The 14,686-nt window shown below is 40.8% G+C and overlaps 1 protein-coding gene across 3 annotated transcripts in view; it reads right to left on the bottom strand.

Moving 5' to 3' along the window:
* ERBIN (erbb2 interacting protein) overlaps window positions 1–14,388 on the bottom strand; it is a 105,287-nt gene extending 90,899 nt beyond the window's left edge. Inside the window, exon 1 of one of the 3 annotated variants that reach the window (XM_055144665.1) lies at window positions 13,831–14,388. The gene's annotated coding sequence lies outside the window, so the exon portion shown is untranslated. The remainder of the gene's footprint in view (window positions 1–13,830) is intronic. The other 2 variants (XM_055144714.1, XM_055144608.1) reach the window with 2 other exon arrangements.
* Between the last annotated feature and the right edge of the window lie 298 nt (window positions 14,389–14,686).

The raw sequence follows: 14,686 nt of genomic DNA, 5'->3' as shown, positions 1-14,686 counted from the left end.
TTATCCAGACCCCAACAACTTGGGGCCAAGTTTACCAAGAATTAAACAGCCCACAGTACCCACAAACCACCTCCATCTCAGCTATTTAAGCTCATTTGTTGGCCCTATTTCAGAGACCCATAAAGCTCGAAAGAGATCAAAAGACGCAGTTAGGGTCTGTAGCACAGAGGTAGGTGGGAATCCATGACTGAGAGCCCCAGGCTGGCTTGGATTAGAGCTCCGGCCTCCTCCCCCCAGGTTTCCAGTTTTCCAGTACCTTGACAGACACACCCACAAACTGCCCCTGGCGCCCTGTAATCTCATCAATGGCCAAGACTCAGAGACTATAAACTAAAGCTCCCAGAAGAGAGCGCAGCAGAATGCCCCAACCCTGTGCCAGGCTGTCTTCATCGGGGCACCTCGGAGCGGGGTGGGTTGAGTTTCCCTCCCTGCCTCAAGCAGAACCCCGGCAGTCAAAAACCTCCAGAACCCAATCGCCACCATGCCCAAGGTCACTCTCTACATGCCTGGATGAGCCTCACCCAAAAGGGGATGAACCTCACCAGAGAGCAGAACTACAGGAAAACCCAGACATGCGGGAACCCATGACTGAGACCTCCAAGCCTGCTTGGATCGGGACTGGGCCTCCTCCTCCCAGATCCCCAGTTTTCCAGTATCTTGGCAGTCACACCCACAAACTGCCCCTGGCACCATGTAATCTCATCAATAGCCAAGACCCAGAGACTATACACTAAAGCTCCCAGAACAGAATGACACAGAATTTCTTGGACATTATACTCTATCCATAACAAGCAATACAAAACAAATTGTCTAGCACTGCCTTTTTGGCAGGTTTGAGTGGTGGTGAGATTGGTGTTGAAATATCGAATGTAACCAAAGCAGAAAGAGAGTATAGGGGGAATTGTCTGCTGCACAAGCAGGGGAAGGATTGGAATGGGGGGTTGGGGGGAATACTGGGGATTTTGGTGGTGGAAAGTGTGCACTGGTGAAGGGATGGGTGTTTGATGATTACATGACTGAAGCTCAAACATAAACGCTTTGTAGCTGTATCTCATGATGAATAAAAAAGGAGGGGGGAATAATAATAAAGTTAACATTCAGAATAGAATAAACATAAAAGTAATGTGGAGTTCATGCCCAATTCAATCAGCTTAATCAGTGGCTGAATAAATCAGCAGTACTCCTACATTATTAAAAAAAAAAAAAAAGACTTTGTGGTCAAGGATACGGTTTAGCAGTAGAGCACTTGCCTTGCATGTGTGGTCTTGAGTTTGTTTCCAGGAATAGCCTAAAAAAGTGTTAAGATCTTAAAAGGAAGCAAAAACTGTTGTAAACTTACAGAGACTAAAAAGACAAATGACTTTACTGGATTCTTTTGCTCTAAAAGATCATCACACATCCAGTGAGATTCGGATATTAGAATGCATTCTTGTTAACTTCCTGATTTTGATTGTTACAAAGTCAATGTAAGAAAGTGTCTTTATTGTAGAAAATAAAGTATTTGGGAAAGGCAGGGTATGGGTGAAAAATTTATATAAACAAAAATTATCTTTGTACTATGCTTTTAGGGTTTTATTGTCCCAAGCTTCAAAACATGAGAAAGATTAAAGTAGAAAAGAAGTATATATAAACACCCGAAAAGGCTGTATCTACAGATTAAAACTAGAAAGGAGAGTCAGAGAGATAGTACAGGTATTAACACACTCGCCTTGCACAGAGTCAACCTGATTCCATCCCAGGCAACACACCCAATTCCCTGAGCACTGCAGGAGTGAGCCCGTAGCACCAAGTCAGTGGTAAACCCTGAGCATTGCTGTGCGTGGTCCAAAAACAAAAACAAAACAAATTGAACTAGAATAAGGAAATTTGCAGAGAATGTAAAAATGATTAGAGGTGGAGTGGGAATGACAGCAAAACACAATATATTTGGCTAGGCAGATACAAAAAGAAACATAAAAGTAGGGTGTCCAAAATATTTTGTTAATAAAGAAAGAAAGAAAGATTGGCAGATTTGTATCCTGGGCAGTCAGTCAAGTAATAAAACTATAGTAAAACAGTTACATGAAAAGGGTACATCTAGTACAATGCTTTGTAGTATGGGGGATCCAACACTTAGCATAATCATGAAAATTTCAAATCCTGTGTGGGGAAAAAAAATTCTTTGAAATTCTATCCACCACACCAAAACTTACTGAAAGAAATGAAAAAATCTGAAGTAAAAGATTAAGCCTCAGGATTTTGATAGACTGCAACACCAAGGAGAAAAAAATTCAATAAAATCTCATATTCCCAATTCCCAACATGCACCTAAATTCTCACGTACTCTGAGATATCTTCCAAGAGTGTTCAAGGTCCAAACTTTCTAACACTAAAAAGCATCAGCAGCCCTTTCCCAGTATAAATTGACAGCAACTGGGTCTGGAGAGATAGTAAAGGGTTATGGCACTTGCCTTGCATAGTCAAAACAGTTCATAGAACATGTAAATATTGAACACAGCTGGGTGTGGTGGAAACAAAGACCAGTAAAATAGAGAGCAACATACAAAAACAATAGTAGTGTCCTAGAACCCTAGCTCAGAGGCAGTAATATCAAGCTATATTACCATTATGTATTTCCAGATTTGGGAGGGAGGGAGAGGGGGTTTGTCTGTGTCTGAACTGCTCCCATCAGTGCCCAAGGGACCATGAAGCGCTGGGTATAATACCAACACACTAAGCATTTGGAGTATCTCCCTGGCCCTCATTTCTTTTAATTCCACTCTTCCTTGAGAATTTCTTCAGAGAACAAAGACAAAGAACAGCAGTTAAGGTGCTTGTCTTGCTCTCACCCAATGTAGGTTTGATACCCAATAATAGGCATGATTCTATCAAGCACCAACAAGAGTTAAGACCTGAGCATCTTCAGGTGTAGCCCCCAAACCAAGAAAAGGGAGTATCTCTAATGGAGCCAGAGAAACAATTCCATGGGCTAGAGCTCAAGCATTGCATACTGGGGGTTGGGTTCAGTCCTCAGCATTAAATGGTCCCCTGAAGCAATGCCAGAAATGAACCCAATAATGCATCAAGCTTGCGTAGCCCTTGAGCATCACCAAGTGTGACCCAAAAACAAAAGAAAAAGAATTTTAATGAATTAAGGATGCAGCTCAGAAGTAGAACACATATCTTGTATGAGACCTTGCATCATATATATCTTTATTCAAACAAGTCAATACACATTTTCACAGTATATGTTAAAGGAAGAACAATGCTGAGGAAAAGCACTGGCATAATTACTTTAGGTTATAAACTAAACTGGCCCTTTTACACGAAACATCATTTAGACCTGAATGAATGACAAACTAAGGTTAGAAAGATTTAACATATTCTAAACACTACCTTTCTGTTTATTTTTATTAAGTTTTTATTAAGTGAATTTTTATTAAGTGAATTACAAAGTTACTCTTTGTAACTTCTGGGCTTCAGAAATACAATGTTTCAGCATTAATTCACCAGTGTCCACTGTCCTCCACCAATCCACCAATGTCATCTGTTCTTGGACATCTGGTTTTCAAGATTTTTGGCTGTAAATAGTGCTGGAATGAACACAGGTGTGCAAATGTCTTTTCTACATTGTTTTTGGTCCCATGGGATATATGCCAAGTGGAATTTCTGTGTTAACTAAGGGCACAATTCCTCAGGTTTTTTGAGGAATGATCATATTGTTTTCCAGAAAGGTTGGACTAATCAATAGTCCTATCAGCAGTGAATGTGGGTCCCTTCTCGCCACTATCATCTCTGCATCCACACCAACACTGGTTGTTTTTGTTCTTTATGATGTTTGCCAGTCTCTATGGTGTAAGGAGCTATCTCATTGTTGTTTCAATTATATTTCCCTGATTATCAGTGATAGAAAACATTTTTTCACATGCCTTTTGGCCATTTATACTTCTTTGAGAAAGTTTTTGCTCATCTGTTCTCATTTCTTTTTTATTTGGATGGGGCTGGATTTGTTTTTCTTGTAAAGTTCTACCAGTGCTTTATATATATCTTGGATATTATCCCTTGATCAGATGAGCGGTGGGCCAATATTTTCTCCCAATCTGCAGGATGTCTCTGTATTTTGGTTAAGCTTCCCTTGAGGTGCAAAAGCTTCTTAACTTAATGTAGTTCTAATTTGTTGATCTTTGTTTCTGTTTGCTTGGTCAATAGTCTTAACTGGTTTTTTTTTTGTTTTTTTTTTTTTTTGCTTTTTGGGTCATACCCAGCGATGCACAGGATTTATTCCTGGTTCATGCACTCAGGAATTACTCCTGGTGGTGCTCGGGGGACTATATGGGATGCTGAGAATCGAACCCGGGTCGGCCGTGTGCAAGGCAAATGCCCTACCCGCTGTGCTATCACTCCAGCCCCTGGTCTTAACTTCTTTAAAATGCCTCTAGTTTCAATGTCATGGAAAGTTTAGCCTACATTTTCCTTAATGTAACTTATAGATTGGATCTGATATCAAGGTATTTAATACATTTTAATTTGACTTTTGTGCATGGCATTACAAAGAATTCTTTTTTTTTTTTTTTTGCATGTGGCCAACCAGCAACATCATCTGTTGAAGAGGCTTTTCTTACTCTATTTCATAGTTATTTTGGCCTTTATCAAAAATGGACTGCTCATGTACCTGAGGATCTGTCTCTGGATTTTCAATTCTTTCCACTGATCTGAGAGTGTTGTTTTTTTTTTAATTGGAAAGTCCTTTCTCACCTCTCCCAATGCTATCATCTTTTATGAATTGTAAAATTACTAGTGACTTTGAATATCATTTTTATACTTTTATATTTAACAGGTTTATTTCAAATGTAAAAAATAATGATGGATGGGGGCAGGGGGAGATGGGATTGGGGGGGAGGGATGCTGGGTTTATTGGTGGTGGAGAATGGTCACTGGTGAAGGGATGGGTTCTTGAACTTTGTATGAAGGAAACATGAGCATGAAAATGTATAAATCTGTAACTGTACCCCCACTGTGACTCACTAATAAATAAATTAAAAAATTTTTTAAAATGATGGAAAAATATAAAAGTATTATAACAATTAGGAAAAAAATTGTAAAACACAGTCTTGAATATAAAAGCATATCTGATACAGTAAAACATTTTAAAAAATGATTTAGCCAAATTAAAATCCACTGCTCAAAATTCTGTTTTAAATTAATTTTTCAATGTAAATTTAAGACATAATTCTATTTAAAATCTATTTAGAAAATGATTATATGAAAGCAAATGTGAGCTTAGTAAGTCTTTAATTAACGTTGATAGTGATGTTAATGTGTTCCTAGTGTTACTCTGAGTTTTTAATCTTACATCCATTTGTTTGATGCAATAAGAAAGTAAAGTCTTCTCTTATAAAAATAATATTTTATTACCAAGTGGTGCTCTAGGGTCTTGTGGGATCATTCCTGATGATTCTTGGCCAATGGGGCCATTCAACTGTTCAAGAATATGGTGGTGCACTAAGACATTCTGATTTATTTCCCTTCGGGTGTTTCAGACACTGCTATATATTGCATTTCACATAAAGGCATCTATCTATATACATGAAAATAATACTCTATATGAAATTTATATTTTATGAAAATTATTTCATGAGTTATTTCAGAATGATATCCATTATATAGACATTATATATTCCCCTAGTTTTGACAAATTCATTTCAGTTTTCCACTGTAAATAATGCTGTGCTTAATATTATTACATTGCTAAGGGCTTACTCCTGGTTCTACACTCAGAAATTACTGCTGGCAGTGTTCAGGAGACTGTATGGGACACCAGAGATGGAACCTGGGTTGCCACATGTAAAGCAAGTGCCCTACCAATATACTATCACTCTGCCACAAAATAAAGATTTTAAAGAAAGAAGGATTTTAGACATTAAAAGAAGCTAGAAACTAGTTTTAATTAGTACACAAAAAATTGTTTTTATGGGGAGAGGATGTTTTGATTTTTCTTATAGGTATGACATGTCATTGTTTTTTATTTTGTTATTTAATTTATTCTGATGGAAGAGCCTGGCAAGCTCCCCGTGGCATATTCAATATGCCAAATACAGTAACAATAACAGATCTCATTCCCCTGACCCTAAAAGAGCCTCCAATTGTTGGGAAACACGAGTAAGGAGAGGCTGCTAAAATCTCTGGGCTGGGACGAATGGAGACGTTACTGGTGCCCTCTCGAGTAAACTGATGAACAATGGGATGACAGTGACACAGTGACAATGATTTATTTCCTTAATGTATGATGCAGTTACAAAGCTTTCATGATCAGGTTTCAGTCTAAAACTTTTTTAAGATCCATCCCTCCACCAGTGTACATTTCCTACGCCAGTATCCCCTGCCGTAGCAACCCCCAACATTGTCACTCACCCTCCCTTAATCCCTGCTACCCTCACTAGTCTTTATTCCAACACTATGCTGTTTGAATTACTAAAGTTTTGTAGTACAGTGTGATATTGGGGAGGGTGACACCTTCTATCTTCTTTTTCCCTAGGACTACTCTGGCTACTCAGGACCCGATTTATTAATCCATATGAATTTCAGAAGTGTTTGATCTATTTCTTTGAAAAATGTCATGGGTATTCTCACAGGGACAGCACTGAATCTGTATAATGCTCAGTGGAATATTGCCATCCTGACAATGTTAATCCTCCTGATCCATGAACAGTGAATATGTTTTCATTTCCTCATGTCCTCTCTTATTTCTCTCTTATTTATTAGCAGTGTTTTGTATAGGTCTTTTACCTCCAGACTTAGAAATTTGACAGAACTCTCAGAACAAACCACATAAGGCTCAAGGAATGAGGTTCAGGATTAAAACACCTGCCTTGCAAGCATAAAGCAATGAGTTTGATCCCTGGCACTGTCACACACTGCCCAGTGCAATCCACCAGTAACTAACAGGTGGGATTCCTGGTGCCTAAAGTGAAACCCAGCACACAGCAACCAACTGTAAGAGCAATGCAACCAAGTGTACAAGCCAAAGACACCACAGTAATAGCAACAATCAATCCAAAAACAAATCAATAAGCCTGCAACTTCAAAAACACTAGGACAGGAAAAATAGTGCAAAGGGCTGATGTGCATGTACAGAAGCCCTGGGTGCAATTCCTGCCTATTCCACCCCACCCATTACCACTGTCAGTCACCTGACACAACACAAGCACTAATAATACTTGATGCCTCTGTTTAATATTTAAACTTCCAATTGAAAACTTAAGAGTTGTTGAAAATTTGTCTCTGTCACATTACACTCACGAGCCTCCGAAAACTTTTCTAATAGTTATGATACTAACAATTTATTTTCTTGCTTTTCTTTGCTATTGCATAATGAAGTGTGTCAACATTTGGAGAAAGTAAAATTTAACTCAACAAACCAGTTTCTACCAAATAACTAGTATGTGATGCTACAAAATTATAAACCAGTAAAAAATGTAAAACGCAAGATAAAGCAACGAATTTTAAGGTAAAAAGAATATCCAGTATTACTAAACTTTAAAAAACTACTTGGAAGTTAGGGTGGGGGTGGGTCAAATAGGTAAAGTGCATGCATGGTATGTCCAAAGCCACTAACTACATCTCCAGTATCACCAAAATAAAGTAACTATTTGTATAGCTAGGGATGTGCTCAATGGTAAAATACATGCCTTGCAATGTGAGGTGCTGAGTTCAATTCCTAGTACTACACACTTTTTTTCTCGAGACCTATTTCAAAACACTCTTATTAAACAATACTTAAACGGGGCCAGAGAGATAAGGTGCTTGCCTTGCACATGGCCAACCTCACTTCTATCCCGGGCCCCACATGTGGTCCCCCAGAACCACCAGGAGTGATCCTTGAGCACAGAACAAGGAGTAAAAGTAACCCTGAGCACTGCAGGCATGGCCAAAAGAACAAAAACAAAGTAACAGCCAAAAACAGTATCATGTTAACATGCAAGGGCTTACTGTTACTTTTAAAGTAATTTAAATTCTTTCTTAATTTGGGTTAAGAGAAATAGCTCAATGAAATTAGCTCATGCTTTCCATGAAGAAAACCTAGGTCAATACCTGGCAACACATGATTTCCTGAGCATTACCAGAGTGAGCCTCCAGAATCACTGAATGTAGCACAGAAACAAACCAAAAAAATCTAACTTGAGAATTATACTAAGTATAACCAACCTAAACACCAAAGTAATGCAGAGTTTTCAATAATTTGCAAGTATAGGAAGGGATCCTAAGACCAAGACTGATATACTAACCTTAGAGCTAATACTACTTATAATTATTTTGTGCTATTATAAAGTGAATCCTCTGTATAAGGTCTCTGCCCTAAAGCAAGGTAGCCCAGAAGACTCATTTTCAAAATTATTCTTTCCATTTTCTTCTCTTGCCATAAAGCCATCAGTCATAATTTTATAGTACTGTCAAGGTCTCATTTCATTCCTTTCTCATTCCATCTAATACATCAAAAAGTCAGAAAATAGATCACTGTATGCAAAAGTGGGCTCTGAATAGGATGCCCTTGTGAAAGGAAGCCCCCTAATTTTATTATACCTGCTAGATCACTTAAATCTTTTTAATATTTTCTAGCTTTTCTGCTAGTTTATATATCTGAAGTCATAAATAACCTGCACTGATTAACGTAAATCATCTTTTATTAACCTAATTTTATATATTGTTATCTACTGACCTACAGACTATCACTTATAAAACTTTCAAGACTTTCACTAAATGAGACATGATATAAAATGTAAAGTGACAGGGATAGAGAGATAGCTCAGAGGACTGGAGTGCCTGCTTTGCATGCCAGTGCCCAAGGTTTGGTCCTGGCACAACTTAGTCCCCATGTACACCTGGAGCAACAACAGCAGAATCAGGAGCAAACACCAGTATCCCAGTATCAGGTGTGGTTCCAAAGCAAAAGAAATAAAACTGAAGTGATAATAAGGTTAAAGACTTTAATAAAGTCTGTGGGGAACAAGAGATGACTCAGTGACTAAAGTGCTTGCTTTGCAAACATGAGGTTGTTAGTTCAATCCCCAGCACTGCCACATGCACCAAAATTAATCCTAGTAGCCTGGGAGCTCTACTGTCTGAGATCAGAGATGCAGCAACCAATTTTCAGCTGCACCACAGTCATTGTGTGAAAGCACCACAAATAAAAGGGTTCAACTCCTGGTGAGCATGGCAAGTAAAATGATTTGCTAACATTGTGACCAGGAGTACAAACCCAGAGTCTGTGCATGAGCACCACAACTAAAGCAGTGTGACCCAGGGCAAGCACTGGTAAAGTATGCAATCGCTGGTGACCACAACCGAATATGCAAGCACCACAACCAAGCATGTGTGTGTTCTACACTCAAACCACACTCTATCATGAAAATATCACTGTATCACTGTCACTGCCATCCTGTTGTTCATCTATTTACTCGAGCGGGCACCAGTAACGTCTCCATTCGTCCCAGCCCTGAGATTTTAGCAGCCTCTCCTTACTCATCTTTCCCAACGATTGGAGGCTCTTAGCCTGGCAAGCTATGGAGAGTATCCCGCCTGCACGGGGCAGAGCCTGGCAAGCTACCTGTGGCGTATTTAATATGCCAAAACTAGTAACAATAGGTCTCATGAAGATATCAACAGAAGGAAAAGAAATGTGAAATAAGACAAAAGGTGGCAATTCCAAATTCTAGGAATACTGATAGAGCAAACATCTAACTTGAGGGGTAGGACAGAAAGAAAAGGAACGACAACAACAAACAAATGGGAGATGTAGGGGTAATATTCTGATTTTAAAAACTCAAAAGCATAATAAAACAAAAAGGTATGGGAATTGAAGAGAAGCATAATATTAACGATTTGATCTCTTTTAAGATAGGTAGAGCTCTGGAATAATTTTTTTTTTTTGAAAGGGAAGGAGGGTGGTCACAGCCGGTGATGCCCAGCAATACTCCTGGCAGACCTCAGGGGATCAAACCTGGGCTGACACATGCAAGGCAAGCACCCTGTCTGTTGAATTATCTCTTCAGCCCAGTTCTAGAACAATTTTCAAAATAACTGAGGAAACAAAATATAAATATTAACCAGTAATATTAATGAAAGATAAATGCAAGATTAATATACTGATATATAAATTGAGCTGGAATACAAAAAATATATATTCAAAACGGTTGGAGATAGAACAGTGGGTAGGGTGCTTGAAGGCCTAGGTCCATGCAGTGGACCTAGGCTTGATCCCCAGCATCCCATATGGTCCCATATGGAGCACCACCAGAAGTAATTCTTGAGCATTGCCCAAAATCTAAAAAGTGGGGTGAGGGGGTGGGGGTGGATATTCAAAGTAAATGGGGTTAATCAAATAGTTTTCCTACTCATGCTTTGGACAGCTTTTCAAGTGAAAACCATGGACTAATAAAAGAGGCAAAGGGCAAAATATAATTAAGAAAGAACAGCTAAACATACAGAAAATTAGGAAAGTAAATAAATAAAAATAAGCTAAAGGAATTATACAAGAAAACTGAATATTAGCTACATTTCATTCTTAAATTTAAGAAACAAAAGACAGGAGAAAGCTGAAAGAAATATAAGGAATATGGGTACAATACAGATCCAAGACAGGCGCCCCCCAAAATAGCAATAATAATAATGTGAAATAAGTCAAGGAAAAAATGGAAAACAGAAGTAAATTTATCTCCTTAGAAAAGTCAAATGAAGATATTAGACATTAATTCACATACACATCTTTAATGACAAAACAATTAAAACAGGAAAGTATACTGTAGACAGTTAAGAACAAAAACAAAGTATTTTGTCAGAATTAAAAAAAAAAGAGAGAGAGAAAGACCTCTTTAGCTTATAAACCAGGTGTGTTTCCAATGGGGGAAAGGGGCATGTACAAAGAAGAGGATGAGCAAGGGAGTCAAATGAAAATGTAACCAACAAAGTATATTTAAAGAAAATCTGATTTATGTAATAATTAGGGGAAAAACTTTGCTATACATCACTACAATTTTCATTATCCAAAATACTACATAGGGACTAGAGCAATAGCACAGCGGGTGGGGCATTTGCCTTGTACGCGGCCAAGCCAGGTTCGATTCCCAGCATCCCATATGGTCCTCTGAGCACCACCAGGAGTAATTCCTGAGTGCGTGAGCCAGGAGTGACCCCTGTGCATTACCCAGTGTGACCCAAAATTCCTCCCCCAAAATACTATGTAATCACTTATAATCTATTTCTAAATCCCAAACAGCTTATACTCAAAACTATGCTATCAATAGCTACTTTTCTGAAATTTTAAAGTGTTCCCTAAAGTAAGGTATGACTACTACCAACAATTCAATACCACTATCGCCAAAAGAACAAGATTTTAGAACTTTACCAATGATGTAATTTAACTTTACAGTTGCCATCTCATCCAGTAATAGCATACAATAAAAATATGACTGCCATATTTGAAGGTTGTAAGCTTTCCATACATGAAAACAGCAACAGTTTGATTTCAAACATCAAGGACTGCATAATTTAATACCTAATTAGTCAAGGGATTACATTCATGACTATTGAAAACTCCTGTGTACCTTTAGAAAAGTCATTAAATGTACATTTTGTACGATATAAACAAACATTTTGTGAGGAATCTCTACTCACAAGTTTAAGGAAATGTACAAGATATAAAAATCCCAATTTTGAAATTATTTAAAAACATGTAATTGAGTATCTTTTAAAATGATACTTTAAAACCAGCCATAATTTAGACAGGACTTTGAAAATATTTACAGAGTTTTACAATAATATAAAGCTAAAAGTTCACTAGTTATTTCAGTGTTAAACCAGTACCATTCTAAGTAACATAGTTTTGCTATGCTGAGAATAAAAAGAATCAAAGGCAATTACAAAAGTGAGTATCTCAGTTTTTAAAAAAATGTACTGTGTGCATCTAAACATTCTTGTTCCCTCAAGCCAAAAAAAAAAAAAAATCAAAGAACAACTTCTACAACTAGGAACTTAAATAGTTACTATAAAGTACTACAATACTTTTTATATGTAAATTTTAACAACATAGAGAAATATCTATGCAAGTGATAATTCTCTTAAAAAAAACCTGTTCTATGTAGAAAGGCTTTGTTGTTCCAAGGCCAAGTATAAGCCATTTAAGGAAACTGAAGTTCAATGCCATCTATTTTGTGCCATTCTTTCAGATGTCCAAGAATAACCTTCTCCTCCACCTAATGATACCTTCTCCAAAATCATAAAGCAGATTATGCACTATAAAGTCTTTGATAAAGCTACTTTAACTTAAACAGGAATTACTTGATAGTTCCAAATATTAATTAACATTAAAAGAAAAAGGATCTCCGGGGGAATCAAAACAACATATATAGTAATAAAGAGTTAAATGATTCGTATTTTGACATGTATTTAAAAGCAACAAATAACAAGCAGTGAAGTAATTTGGGCAATCCAAACATCAATTTGTATCTGGCATATACCTACCAATACCCAACAGAACAGCATACTCAATACTTACTCAAAAGTACACTATTATCTTTCGCCTTCCTTTAGCAGAAACTTGACTTTTAAATTAAACACAAAAACATCGCTGAAGGAATAATTTGCAGCGACCAAAACTAATCTGAGCTACAAAGAACTAGGCATAACTGAGTCTCTAACTCGTTAGAGAGGAAAGTCTCCCATGCTTCACTAAGTTGGGGGTCTGGATAGTGAAGTACCTATCACTCCTTGGGAAAAAACGGGCAAAACAACTTGGGTCAATACAGAAATGTACATAATGTACGCTCCAGAAAGATACAGCTGTTTATCACAATCACTAACACCACACACACACACACACCCCGTTTTGGGCTGTTTTTTCCCCTTACATACGTCTTGTTCAGCCCTGCAGAAAAGCCCTAACAAAATGAAGCTCCTGGCAGACTTGCCCCTTACTTTCCAATGATACCTCTCTCTTCATTCCCCGCACTCAACAATCTCCTTTCTCGTCCTACTGGGGCACAAACGAGGAAAACCCAGCAGATACTTGCGGTCGATCAATCAACCGAACAAGTGTTACAACCAGGTTCTAAAAGTCTGCAAGAAACCAGTTCATCAAAAACTCATACTTATACGACCCACTTCGGGATGAAAAGGACAAAAAAAGAAAAGAAAAGAAAAGAAAAGAAAAAACGATTTGTGCTGTTACTGCTATTGTTGATCAAATCCAACGAAACAACTTTTTCCCCCACATTTTTTTAAGGAAAAAAAAATAATAATAGCTGGAACTAAAAACTCGATGCGAAGAGCGCCAGAGCCGAAAAATTCGGTCCCAGTACAAACAAATGTGGCAGCCATCTCGGCCGGGGCGCTCGCTGCAGGCACCCAACTTCCCTGCAAAGCCAAAGTTGTCAGGTTCAGCAACTTCATCCTGTAACACGGTGCTCATGTTCCAGGAAATAAAAAAAAAAAAAAGTTTCGGGGCCCCAACAATAAGCGCGCTGTCTCCCGCGGGCTCCCAACGCCGGCCCCGCCGCCTCCGAGCCAGCTTCCCCGGCCAGAAGCCCGAGCGCAGACGGCAGGCGACGGGGGCGCACATCACGCCTCCACCCCGGCCCCTCACCGACGCCCCCCGCCAGCTCCACCGCGGCCGGACGCTGCCAAACCAGCCCTTTTCCTTTTCATTTCACTTTTGCTTTGTTTTTTAACGCTGCCCCCCTCAAGATTCGTCTCCTTGCTTGCCTGGCGCGGCAGCCTCGCAACTTGCTTGACTTTTTTTTTTTTTTTCTTTTCTCCCCCTCCTCTTTCCCTCCCTCCTGAGAAAATGCAAAAAATTACCTCTCGGCCGGGCAGCGTCTCAGGGCAGCTTTGTCAAGGCTTGGCCGGACATGATTTCTTTCCTTCCCTTCGCGAGTCTCCCTGGATCCCGGCGAGTTTCGGTCCCCGGCGAGGGCGGATGTGGAGTGGCCTCCCGCAGGAGGAAGGGAGCGCGGGGCGCGCCGGCCGGGGGGCTGGCCGCGGCGCGGGGGCGTGGGGGGGGTTGGCAGTCCGGCGGGCTCTCGGGTCCCGGCGTCGGGCAGGAGTTCCCCAGTTCCCCCACCGCCAGGCTCTCCGCCCAAGGTGGGGGCGGGGGGGGGTGGCGGTGGGAAACTTTTCACTCGTGACACCGCCCGGAATTAGCGAGCGCAACTCACTTCCTGCCTTGGCGAGAGCAGCAGGATCCAGCTCGGTCCAGGGGAACCCGGAAAAGCAGCTCCGCGCGCCGCCGAGCGGGAGGGGGGCCGCGGGGGGCGTCGGCCGGGACGCTCCGGCTCGCGGCGGCCCGGGCCGGCCCGGACGAGGCCCAGACGCCCCCCGCTCGGGGGGAGGGGGGGTTGCTCGGGGGCGCGAGTCTCGGCCGCGCTAGGCCGCCGCCGCCGCCGCCTCCCCGCCGCAGCCCCCGCGGCCGGCCGGCGGGGTTATTGTCTCGAGAGCGCCCGCCGCGCCCAGCGCCTCGCGCCTCGCGCCGCCGAGGCCGCCCCCGAGCCGGAGCCCGAGCCCGAGCCGCGCGGCCGGGCGAGGCTCGAAGGCGCCCCCCCCCCCACGGCCCGTCACCCCCGCGCGCGGCCGGGCGGCGGGGCCGTCCGTGCGTCCGTCCCCGCCGGCCCTCCGGGCCCTCGCACCCTCTCGGCTAGCTGCTCGCCCGCTTTCCCGC

This window comes from Sorex araneus, chromosome 1, assembly GCF_027595985.1.
Source record: "Sorex araneus isolate mSorAra2 chromosome 1, mSorAra2.pri, whole genome shotgun sequence".
In the NCBI taxonomy this organism is placed as follows: Eukaryota; Metazoa; Chordata; class Mammalia; order Eulipotyphla; family Soricidae; genus Sorex; species Sorex araneus.
Note: the sequence above shows the minus strand (reverse complement) of the source record. Positions and strands in the feature narration are given on the sequence as shown.